The sequence below is a fragment of the Triturus cristatus genome, chromosome 6 (genome assembly GCF_964204655.1).
Source record: "Triturus cristatus chromosome 6, aTriCri1.1, whole genome shotgun sequence".
Classification (NCBI taxonomy): Eukaryota; Metazoa; Chordata; class Amphibia; order Caudata; family Salamandridae; genus Triturus; species Triturus cristatus.
In genome coordinates, this window is record NC_140589.1 from 1,897,930,882 (window position 1) to 1,897,944,475 (window position 13,594).

Genomic DNA, 13,594 nt, shown 5'->3' on the forward strand with positions numbered 1-13,594 from the left:
TCAGTATGCACAAGCAGATTATCCCGATTATCAGCGATACTCATGAGATAGCCTAGAGAGGGAAGTTGGCTTACCCCTTATAGAGGTTCCTATAGACCAAGAGGGACCTTATGTACATAGTGAACTATTAAGGGAAGACAGAAAGTTTTTACTTGATACAGGGGCAAGCAGAACAACTATAATACGCAGTGAAGTTCCAGGGGCACCCCTCTCAGGCTCACAGAATATTTCCCTTGGATTCTCAGGAAAACCTATAATAAATGACGTAACACAACCTCTTCCACTTACGGTCGGTCCATTGACATGTACTACAGATTTATTGCTTACTAAATCATGTCCAGAAAACTTGTTAGGCATAAAAACATTGAAAGCTCTAGGAGCCATAATATGTTGTTCTCCGGAAGGAGTACGACTATTTTTACGTGACTTTAAAGGTCACTACGTGTCCAGAGACATGGATCACCGACTGCAGAATTTACCTACACATTTATGGGCACAAGGCCCCACTGATGTTGGTTGCATGAACATTACACCATATCGAGTTACACTGAAAACAGGAATAGTACTACCACGAATGCGACAATACAAGTTACCACCAGATGCTGTAGTGGCTTTACTGCAAATCATTGACGAGCTCATTGCACAAGGAGTGGTTGTCGAAACCGACTCCAATGTATGTAATTCCCCGATAATTCCGATTCTTAAAAGAACGGATCCAAAAGCACCACCAGTATATCGATTAGTTATTGATCTACGCGAATTGAACAAATGTATTGTACCACAATACCCTGTGGTCCCAGATATCTCTTCATTACTCACAGCTATTGACTCAGAAGCAACGTTCTTCACTGTAATTGATCTCAAGAATGCTTTCTTTAGTGTCCCAATCGATCCGGAAAGTCAATATCTGTTCGGATTCAGTTTAAATGGACGAAGCTTTAAATTCACACGCGCACCTCAAGGATTTACAGAAAGCCCCAGCATCTATAGCCAAGCACTGAAACGAGAACTTGACAGTATCCACATGCCAGTTAACACTGCCTTGCTTCAATATGTCGATGATCTGCTGATCACCGCCCGAAGCGAACCTGAATGTGAGACAGCGTCACTGACGGTTTTGAAATTTCTGGCCGACAAGGGGCACAAGGTGTCCCCTTCTAAGCTGCAATTCTGTGTCCAGCGAGTTGTTTACCTTGGGCACTCGCTGTCCAAGGAGGGCAGGCAGCTTACACCCGACCGCATCCAGTTAATTGCTAACATGCCACCACCCAAGACACAAAAGGAGGTACGGGCTTTTATAGGCCTCACTTCATACTGTAGGCAGTGGATCCCTCAATATGCATTTCTAGCAAAACCACTCATCCAGTTGACAACACAGGAGGCAGCCACATCGACTGTCCTCCCTTGGACTCAAGAACATACACACGCCTTTGAAAGCTTAAAGAAAGCTTTATGCCAAGCACCTGTCCTAGCAACACCATGTTACAGTAAACAGTTTACACTCTTTGTTACAGAACGTGAAGGTACTGCCTTGTCAGTACTCACTCAGGAACAAGCAGGATCACACAAACCATGTGCTTATTTCTCTAGTACATTAGATCCAGTAGCTCAGGCTCTTCCTGCGTGCCTGAAATCGGTGTCAGCAACAGCTTTAGCAATCAGACAAAGCGATGCCATAGTGTTAGGACACCAATTGACAGTACAAGTACCACACGCAGTAGAGGTTCTCTTGAACCGCACACAAACACAACACTTGACTATAGCGAGACTCACCGGTTACGAATTAACATTGTTTCAGCCACACATAGAAATCAGACGTTGTAATACGTTAAATCCTGCCACACTGTTACCAGTAGGCGGAACAGATCCATTGGCACATGATTGTGTCGAAGTCATTACTATCACGACGAAACCCAGACAAGACTTGACAGATATCCCTTTGTCAGATCCAGACTTGACATTGTATGTAGATGGGTCATGTATGAGAACAAGTACAGGAGAGTTAGTGGCCGCTTACGCAGTCACAACAGACACTGAAGTCATTGAAACAAACTGTATTAACACTTTGTCAGCTCAAGCAGCAGAGCTCATCGCTCTAACACAAGCCTGTATTCAAGCCACAAATAAAAAAGTCAACATATACACAGATTCACGTTATGCATTCGGAGTCGTCCATGACTTCGGCGTACTGTGGCGAGAGAGAGGTTATTTAACTTCTCACGGTGCCCACATCCAACACGGACCCCTCATTCAAGCCCTATTAGACGCGATTCATCTACCTACTGCAATATCGATTATGAAATGCAAAGCCCACACAAAGGTTACCGATATCATTTCTCAGGGTAATGACCTAGCTGACAGAACAGCTAAACAGACTGCTCAGAATCAGACTCACACAACTGACATGACAAAGACAATAGTTCCGACACCAACACATTGCATGACAGTTAAGGATCCCGCCCTTGATGTAATTGACATACAGACACATGCTACACCAGAAGAAATAAAGAAATGGACTGAATTAGGAGGGATCCAAACAGATCAAGGATGGATGACGAAGGAAAAATCTAAATGGTTTCTTCCCGACTCAATGGTTCAAGTCATCATTAACACTATACATAGTCCAGCACACCTAGGAGAAAAAGCTATGCTAGACAGCATTCAGCACATTTGGTTCAACAAACATTTACGAGCCGCAGCTAAACAAAAAGTTCGTACCTGTATGATATGTTGTCAGTTTAATCCAGGTAAAAGCATCCCCGTAGAGCAGGGTGGATTTCAAACTCCCGATCATGCTTTTGAAGTCCTCCAGATGGATTATATCCAGATGGAACGATGTCGAGGATTCAAATATGTTCTCGTAGTTGTCTGTGCTCTTTCCCGTTGGACAGAAGCATACCCGGTTTCAGATTACACTGCCCCGACTACTGCCAAACAGTTAGTTTGAGAATTCTTCCCACGGTACGGTTTACCACGTGTTGTCTACTCAGATAATGGCCAGCCATTCTCATCCGAACTAATGAAACACGTTTCCCTTTTATTAGGCTACCAATGGAAATTCCACTGTGTCCGACATCCTGAGGCGGCAGGTCTCGTGGAACGCCATAATCAAACTCTGAAAATTAGATTGTCCAAAATATGTAGAGAAAAAGGAGTCGATTGGATAGTAGCCTTACCAGTTGCGCTCTTTTACATGAGAATGGTAGCACATTCTCGAACAGGGCTATCCCCATACGAGGTGATCTTCGGTAGACCACCAAATATGTGGGGGACGCCTATACCTCGCAAAATCACTGATGTTGACTGTAATATGCTGACAGATTACCTGGCTTCCTTGATGTCTGCACTACAATCTTGTCGTTCACAGGTAACCGCAGCTTTTCCCGATAATACTGAGGTGAAGCCCCATGACGTGGTTCCTGGTGACCTGGTTCTGGTCAGGAATTTTGACCGGAAGACCCAATTGGACCCTAGGTGGAAGTCGCCTAAGTTGGTTCTACTGACTACAAGGACAGCCGTGAAGATCGAGGGACGGAAAGGGTGGTTGCACTCGAGTCATATCAAGAAATTTTATGGACTACCATCCAGTGTGAATACTCAACCCTGTATTCCCTCACAGACAGACTCAAAGCTCCCCTTGGTTGAGCAGTCAAAACCAGAACTTTATAAACTAAAATTGAGGTCTAGCAAGTCAGACAATTTGATTGTTTAAGTCCTCTCCAAGGTGAATCGGTTGAATTTGTCTCTGACATGTATCCTCTAGACCGGAATAGAGAAAGAAATCATCAGATGCAGCTTAAGAAGCATGCGTATTGTAAATCATTTCGTAGTCACTGTACAGTAACATTATTAATTTTGTTTTTTCTAAGTCTTCTGATCATCATTGTCAGCATACTATTACACATGTATTACCCTATTCTTAAGCGTGCTTACAATGTAACTGCAGAACATTCTTTTAGCGAATTACCTCCGCATGAGTTGTCCTATAGATTTGCGCTGCGCAACAACACATTCATTAGTATGTTACATCATTCCCATCAAACCAGCAATGCCACAAATTGTTGGATATGTGGCCGACTCCCTCCCTATCAGAACTATAAGGGAGTTTTGCCCCTCTTTCCCTATCCGTTCACACACAATGGCTCCTGTGGAGCATGGTTTAGTTTGATTAATTCCCTAGATTCAAATTCCGCAGTTTATCAAGACAACTGGGTATGGGGAAACCTGAACTTAGTTTTGCTTAAAGTCTGCTACCCTAACAAGGAGGGACTTCCCAGAAGAACAGGAACTGATCTAGAAAATGAAGTATATGGATTAGGTAATTTTACACTTAACCTTATGATCCTGAACGTTGAATCTGAAGCTACACCAATCTTGCCCGCCATGTCAGTATTCCCAGTAAAAGGGGAATTATGTGTAAGAAAGAATGGTTCCATACACATGGGCCATAGTAAATGCACCACTGTAATAAAATTCAGTGATCAAGGCAAGTCTACATTTAGAGCTTCTCGCCATTCCTACTTTATATGTGGCCAGACCGCATATATACGTCTGCCTCTAGATTGGGATGGTACCTGTTACATAGCATTCCTTCTACCACCTGTTTTCCTAGCTCCCCCTGATTATCATAGAAATACCCATTTAGTACACAATAGACAGCAGAGAGATCTCCCAATTGTCGATTACACTGAAACAGCATGGGAAAAATACACAGATTTCAATAAAGGTTTCTTTCCCTATATAGGTACAGTCACTAATAGTAAGCTGATACGTAGATTAACCAGAACCCTTGAAGCAGTAGTGAACGAAACTATTTCCGCCTTAGGCAATTTAACAGAAGAGCAGTCTGCTATGCGGATTGTTGTGCTTCAAAATCGTCTTGTCCTTGACGTCATCCTGGCCGATAGGGGCGGAGCTTGTAGGGTCATCGGATCAAGTTGCTGCATTTTCATACCAGAAAATTCGCCGTCAGTATATAAAGCCATAACTCGCCTTCATAAGATTGTAAGCCAGATACACCAGAGTCCAGGCACCTGGACTTGGTCCGGTTGGTTCTGGGGCGTGTTGTCAGCCTGGGGATGGAGAATCCTATCCTTCCTAGGTATTGGCTTTCTCATACTATTCAGTTGCTGCTTATGTCTACAATGTGGGCCAGCGATTTGTGGTCTGTGTGCCACCTCGTGTATCCCACATCCAAGTTTTCGTTCGAGATTCCGGAAGAAGAAAGAAGAACAAATGATGCTATATGAACAGATCGATGGATTGATGAAGATCGATATCTCCTGAGGGTCCGTAGGGGAGAAGGAGGGAATGAGGAAATATGAATTTTGTGATCAGTTATGTCCCCTATCGTAGACCCCAACGGCTCCATGTACATGCTATAAGTACATGTATGTTCCCTCCTGCTCCAGTTTTGAAGACGCAAATATATGTGCGTCCACCGTCAACATGTCCTCTTTCAGATCCGCCATGAATGGGTCAGATATTCCATTCCTAAGTATGAAAGGCCACCGACTTTATGTGGTTCACTTTCCACATTTTACAGATTCAGGCGAGTAGGCCCGAATTCTGTCATCAAGCCTTTTCCTGCCTTCTGCTTCTGAAAGCTCCAGTCTGAGCCTGCATCTGTATCCATGAACTTTGTCCTACTCCCTGCGCGGCTAACGGTGCCTGATCCAGCCTGTCGCCTGCCAAAAACTGTATTTCACCTTCAAGATTATCTACTCCGCTCCTCATCCGATGCATTCCTGTCTAGTAGTTTAGGTAAACATTCCTCCAGCTACCGTGCACAGGGCCAGGCCTCGCTGTCCTCATGCAAGTAATTCATAGCCCCGTTACCATGGAATATTCCTACCCCCTCGCATCTAGTGTAGACACTTAGACGCTTGTACACGCACTAACAGTCAGTATAGAATAGATTCCATCCTAGAGACCTCTCCTTTTGGATAACACAGTTCTTTAAACATAGGATATTAGATATGATTTGGGATTAGGTTGACACGACCCCCAGACTTCTGTCTCCACATGTAGAGCTAAATGTCAAGTCCCCTTCACCCTCTAGTTGCACGTCAATCACACGTCATGCGGCTGCGCGCGCATCTCTGCCAAATATTTCTGCTGACATTGCAGGATTCTTTTATGGATCCACCCACTTGTGACATCATGTATGATGACGTTTATTAAATTACGCCCATACATCCGCCTCTATTAGTTACGTATGCACCTTTTATCTATACTATCAGCTGTTACGCCTCTTGCATCTGTTTCACTGTAATGTATTTTCTATAAAACTGCTTATCTGTCAATAATGTATGCCCTTCCTTCCTGAACTTTCGTGGTGATGGAATAGAAAGCCTACAATTCGAATTGTATTCCTTTGTATAGGAATAAAGCCTTTTAAAACCTCTAATATCACGGATTCTGCCTCTTATATTTACTGAGTTATTCTTAATAGACTTTACCGCATAAAAAATAGTACCGGTAATGAAATATTTACCACAAGGTAAGGGGCAGGATCTTGGGGAGACAGGTGAAACCTTCGGGGTAAAAAGCAGAGCGGCAATCTATTGGGTTGTGTTCTTATGTTTTGTATTTCCCTCTTTCTTTTTTTCCCTTTTTCATCGTTCCACTCTTAGGGCTTAAAATATTAACTGTCTATAAGCCTTGTATAAATAGTCAGTTGACACAATAAGTGAAATTTGTTTCTTTCAATCTTCCATTCCTTTTCTTAAGTTGCACAAACCAAAGAGAAAGACTTCTCGTACACCATTTTTGTTGGCTAAATCAGGAGCATGGGTGTTTGGCTCTCTGGGAACCAGCCTATCCTCTCTTATACCTAGTATTAGAAAGAAGAGCGACTTACCCTGGCAATCTTTTCTTTTCCGAGGGCATCAAGAAAACAGGCCGAGGACTCTGCCAGGACCTAGAAAAGAAAAATAGACAAGTTAAAGAACTTTTTTGCTTTTTTTGACTTTTTATAATCAAACAGACCTTAAATCACCCAGACTAAGTGGTCAACTGGCTTAAAAAGCGAACTCATAAATAAAACCCCTCACTTAACTTCCTTAGTATCTGTGGTTATTTGCCCGTTAAGTGACAGCATGCAATGAAATGCATTTATAATTGCCCTCCTGAATGCATTTTAATTGAGGTCTACAGCTATGCTTGTAAACCAACTTAGTCTGTATGTCCTGCTTGTAGGTCTTTTTCATTTATTTTTAGTGCTCTTGTTTACTGTGCTTATATAGGTATTTAATTATTACTTTACTAGTTGAATCTGTGCTGTGTGGTCTGTCTTTGCAACCCTATCTAGCTGTGTGTCCATCAACTCGTCTATCTACCTGTCCTTCTATGTATGTATCTACCGTGAATGACAGCTCAAAGTTTTGATTTTCAAGCTAGGCAATACAATCCAAGAAAAAGCATTTCTCATGGACAATGAATGGACCCAAAATGTTTATAATGTAACTGTGATTTTATAATCTCAATATTGAAGATTTTCACAGATCCATTTATATATGCACTCATTTAGAATTGTGTAATATTTATTATCTGAGAATAAGTCTACCTTGATGTATTGTGATGTATTGAGAATCAATCCTGAATGAAAGCGGGACTTGTAATGCTCTCAGTCTGTCTTTCATGTTTAATAATGTAAGGCACACGTGAGCAGTTACTTGTTATGGCACTGGCACTTTAAATATCGCGTCGTTCAAACTTACCACTGTCATGTGATCAGGGCTCAAGGAAGCCGAAACGCGTCACGGCGACTGGTGAGGAGCATTAAAATTTCACCATGAGCACCAACGTTGGGTATGTGTCCGTCTTTGAAGAGAACTTTGTCACGTACTGAAAAACGTGGTATCTACCGCCCTATCAACCTATTTACTGTCATTCTATCCATGAGACTTACCTTTGCAAATTGATCCATCTTTTTGAATTCTATCTATCTTTGTAAATTATCATTCTATCAATGGATCTATCTTTTCAAGTTGATCTAGCTCTATCAGAAAGGTTATCAGAAAGGCTATCTTTATCAATATGTTTTTCCAAACCTGTCCATCTGTCTTTATAATTTGTTTTGCAAGCCTCTCTATTTCGCTAACCTTTCAAACATCTGTACCATGTGTAATAAAGACCTACAAATACATTACAAAAAAGCATTAGCAAAGGCAAAAAGGTTGGCAGCCTCTACGAGATCAATTGTCTTTTTTAGGTTGGGTATTAGTTTGAGCTTACCAAATTTGTGTAAAACACTTTCAGTCTAATGGTTTTCAGTCAGACGTCATCCATAAGTCTGTTGCGTCATTCACATTTTAGTATTTTTTCCTTTACTCAACCTTTTGTAGATTGGAAAAGGACTGGCAGCCCCACAACTATAATGTTTTGCAATATTAAGACAGAACAAATCAAGAATTGCAAAAGTCAAAAGGCTGGCGCCCAACACCGGATCTGTTGGCTTGAACTGCAGCATTTATATTGACAAAAAAAATACGGCCTCCTTGTGTAGCCTTGTTGGGAGTGACATTGGAAAAGAAAATAGAAAAAATATTACACATACACACACATATATGGAACCCCACTCCCTGGAATAGAAACCCTTGGTGTTTGGGGTGGGGGGGTTGTTAGACCTGGCATCTTTTGGCATGTTTCCCCAGTCTTTTTGCTTCCTGGTGTCCCGGGTTTGACACTGTTTTTGCTGGTTTAGTGTCTCTGCGCATCTTCTCACTACTCTTCAGTGGTAAAGTGAAAGTGCTCCTATTGTAAATTGGAATAAAGATTGGTGTTTCCATTATTGGCATATTTGATTTACTGGTAAGTCCCTAGTAAAGTGCACTGAGTATGCCTGGGCAGGTAAATCAAATGCTGCTAGTGGGCCTGCAGCACTGATTGTGCCACCCACACGAGCAGCCTTTCAAAGGGTTCTCAGACCAGACAACACAGTCTGCGCACAGTTCTTACTACCATGTCGACTTTGCAGGTGCACCCACTTGCCAAGCCCCAACCTTCCCTTTTATTACATATGTCACCCCTAAGGTAGGCCCAAGGTACCCCTTTGGGCAGGGTGCACTGTATTTGAAAGGTAGGACATGTACTGGTGTGTGTGACATGCCCTGAAAGTGAACTACAGTGTATTCGTTTTTTACTGTTGAAAGGCTATCTGCCCCATAGGATTGAATGGGGAATACTCTGTAATATTTTACCAGTATATCTTCCCTTTGGGACAAGATAGAGAAATGGAGTTTAGTATGCCTGTACTCAGAATGTAGAAATGCATCTTTTAGTGACGATGATTTTTATGTTCTATGTTTGAAAATATCACTTTTAGAAAGTAGGTCTTTTTTTGCTTTGCCGTACTATGTGCCTCTGCTGGGTTGTGGATTGACTATCCGGCTTTGGAGTGACAGGGTCTGGGGATGTACATTCTCTTCAGACAGCCACTGGGGGAGGATGGGGGGGGGGGTCGAGGTGTGTCCTGCCTTTCCTGGATGAGTCAGGGCTGGGCTGAATAGGCCTGGGCTGCATTTAGAGTAGCGAGAGGAGATTTCCTTGCACCTGAATGGGCCAGGTCTGCCTTAGACAATGCTGTCTCCATCTCCTGCTGGGAAGCTGGGCCAGGGAGGATAGAACTTGTTTGGACTAAGCACAGACACTCTCTGTCAAAGAGAACAAAGAGAAATGCAGTATAAATATTGGGGCCCAGACCCCAGAATTTGCTTGGATCAAGAAACCTGCCAAGAAGACGAGCTGGAAGAACTGCAGGGAGGAGTACTGCCCCATTGCTGTGTAGTTGCTTTGTTGGGTTGGCCTGGAATTGCTGCTTCTGCCTTGGGGAGTAAAAGGACAAGACTGAACTGTCTTTACTTGTTGCCGAGTATCTCCAAGGGCTTGAAATAGAGCTTGCCTCCTGTTCACAATGTCTCAGGTACAGCAAAGCCTTCACCTACCTCTGGGTACCGCCTCTGGAACTACAGTTTCAGTTGCCACAGAGGGGGAAAGCCGCAGACACGGTCACCAACACTGCTGTGGACTCCATGTCCTGAAGGCACCACAGAGGGCACCGCTACACTTCACACCGCAACCCTGGTCTCACCCACGACTGCCTCTGCCACCGAGCCGCTGCTTGCACCAAGACCTGTGGGCACCACTCCGCACCGCCTCGCTTAACTGTGCTGCCCTGGTCTTACCGATGTCGCTGCCTGTGACAACCGTCACCGGACCGTGGTTTGTGGGCACAGCTCGTAAATTACACGATGCACCGCCCCGTCCCACACCGCAGTCTGGGCCGACTGACGCCAGCTCACATCAACCAGCGCGGTCGCTTGCACCGTGACCTATTCGCACCGCGACGAGCACCGCCTCACTCCGCACTGTAGCCATGGTCTCACCGACGGCGCTGAACGACTGTCAATTAGCCCTTGCCTGCACCGAGACTTGAGGGCACTGCTACGTTTCACACTGCAACCACAACCGGCTGGAACCAAAGGTACTATTTACAAGTCTGCTGACATGAACACCGATTTGCACAGACAGGGTCGGCCAGAAATGTTGGATTCTGTTATTTTCAGCACCGCTGTAGCACCAGATGGAGCTACCGACTTCAAGGAACTGTATTTTTAAGTCATACTTGCAAACTGCCTTTTTTATTACTGTATGTTGGTCTTGTATTGTTGTGGTCTTGGTTGCACAGATAAATATTGGTAATTTTTCTAAAACTGGTGTGATGTTTTTGTGTAATGTTTTCACTGTATGACTGTTGGTTATATGCAAATGCTTCACACACCGCCCACAAGATAAGCCGGACTGCTTGTGCCAAGCTACCAAGGGGGTGAGCAGGAGTTATTTTAGGAGTATATCCCCCCTTATCCTGACAAGAAGGAATGGTCCCTATTTGGACAAAGGTGCAAACCATTGCCAACTAGAGACCCTCATTTCAAACAGGGGACCATTCGTTTTTTCAATAACTACATTGTGTTTGAACAATAATATTATATGTTTGGTGGATGCACATCAAAACCAACAGCTGGCTAACAAACTTTTTGTATAGTGAAGGAACCACTGTGATGGTGGTTCTTTCAACATACAGAGCTGCCCGCTGGTCCGCTGTCATCTCCATACAGGATGAACTAATGTCTGTCCGGGTTTCAAGTAATACGTTCTCCACCACCATGACGGACAGTAGCCCGTCCTCCATGGTCCATAAGTAATCTTCAAAAAACGAATTGTAACATATATTAAGATCCAATAACCAAACGCAAATCATGACCTCACTTTAAACTTTTTTCTTTTTCAGTGAATTTCTGGGTCTCATTAAAAATGTTTCTGATGTCCTTGGACTCTAGTCAAGCATTTGCAAACTCTTGCTGGGTTCTGATCCCTTGTCCTACCTTCCATGGGGTTCACAAAACTGCAGAAGGTCGAACAGAGAACTAGGACCTCTGCTGCACGTTTTCATACCTCGGGAGTCGTGCTTAAGCATGCTATTCCTGCAGTGACGTGTGAAAATTCCACAATTAAAGATCTCATTTAAAGAACAAACTTTTTAAAAGGTAACAGTTTGGGCCCCCGACATGGCCGGGGGATCAGGGTTTACCCACCATTCATTTGTATGCAATTTATTTTCAGGACATGGGAAGTGAGTGGCTGATTCCTATAATGACAGCTGTAACATGTTTTTCTTGTTGCAGCCAGACAATCAGATTTCCAGAGGATTGCCAGAACTAAATATGGACACCACGAAAATAGCTCCCTCGTCCAATAGGATTGAGTTATTCTTTTAAACTCTGGGCCTACAGAGGTCCACTAACACAGATTAGAGAATCTCAGTTCAGGGTGGTACTGATCAATAAATTGATTGCTTCTTCCACGAGAAAATTGAGCACTAGAACACGTCCGGGTGAGATTTTTTCTAATGCAGATGTTTGCAGCCACTCAAGAAGAAAATCTATTCAAGCGGCATAAAGCAGCAGCGCCATCTGAAACACCATGTAGTGCCATTCGCACTGATTTTACAGCATGGAACAAGCTATGTGCGGAATTCTTTTTCTTGCATAACTCCATGGAATATCACTGAGTTGTTATGTAACTGCGCGGAATTCTGCAGTGGGAAACTCCGTGAGTTACACCCACTCCATGTCTATTATAAACCGATAGACTGGAACAACTTTCTAAGGGATGATAGTTTCCATCCCAAATCACTGAGGGATAATTTACCAGTAGGCCAGTTCCTAAGATTAAGGAGGAACTGCACCAAGAATAATGCTATGAACAGCATGCAACAGGATTGACCAGCAAAATCGAGGCAAAAAAACCTATCCTGTGAGCCTTACAAAGATGGTCTTAGCAGGTAACGACGTCAGACAATCTCTTCTACAAACTTTTTGAGAAACCAAAAAATGAACGCCTCATTTGTATCTCCATGTACAACACACACTCCAAATAAAAAAATAAAAAAAGCACTGGAGAATCATCACGTAGGGTCCCCTTAATTTGCAGAAACCAATGTTTTCCTTTAACATGGTGGATCATTAAAGGATTCACTTATGCAGAAAAGACCAAAAACGTAAGCAACCAAAATAAAAATAACACACCATAAGGTCTATATGGAATCTGCCCCAAGTTTTGGGACATTACCTGTGTGGCCTTTGCAACATCTGCCCCCTCACTAAGTAGGCAAAAGGCTTTGATCTAAGACTAAAAACACCCTGGTGACTAAAGCGACGTACCAATTTTGACTCAACGAATGTAGTCTACATGCTGCTCTGGCCTTGTGGAGTGAGGTATGTCGGCATGACAACAAGGAAGATTCATACCTGAATCAATGAGCACAAAAGCACCTTCAGGTATAAAAAAAAAAAACTGTCATAAAAGTAATGCATTGCTATGTTGAAATGAGACACTCCAAAAATGACTTCACATGGACCGTGACTAATTCAGTGGATTCTGACACATTACGGGACAGATCTCAAAATTACACAGCAGTATCAACGAGACATTACATTACAAGTGCGACCCCCTAACAATATATTTCAATTCCCACAAGCCGCCCCCAAAAAATTTAATTAGCACCACCGGGATGTGGGGACAAATAATGATTATCACTGGGGGCCCTGTTAAAACAATGAGTCCAAAATTAACCAAATTCCAAGGCACAATACTATTCTAGAAATGCACACACAACATATGACACACGTCTCCAAATATCAGCTAATTGCGAGATTCAATAAGTGGACTACAAGAAGCATGCCCCGGAAGACTACAACTGCCATGAGCCAAGTGTGCAATGTATGCAATGGCTACACGCTTCTGCGTCATCACGTTATGACGAGATTTCACATGCTACATTGTCCCCATTTAAAAAAACCTGAACGCATGAACACGAACTGTATTGCTGCTGGTACGTGAGGGAGCATTCAGGTTTGAAGGCAGGCACGACCACCTTGATGAAGTATGGGAAGACGTGGTGGGGAAGGGCTGGCTCACTTACACCACTTAAAAGCAAGTGGCTCTCGATTTACGGTGGCCCTTGATATTGTAACCAATACATCAATATCGGCCAATTGCGAAGCTAAGCAGAGTGCACTCTTCCACTTAA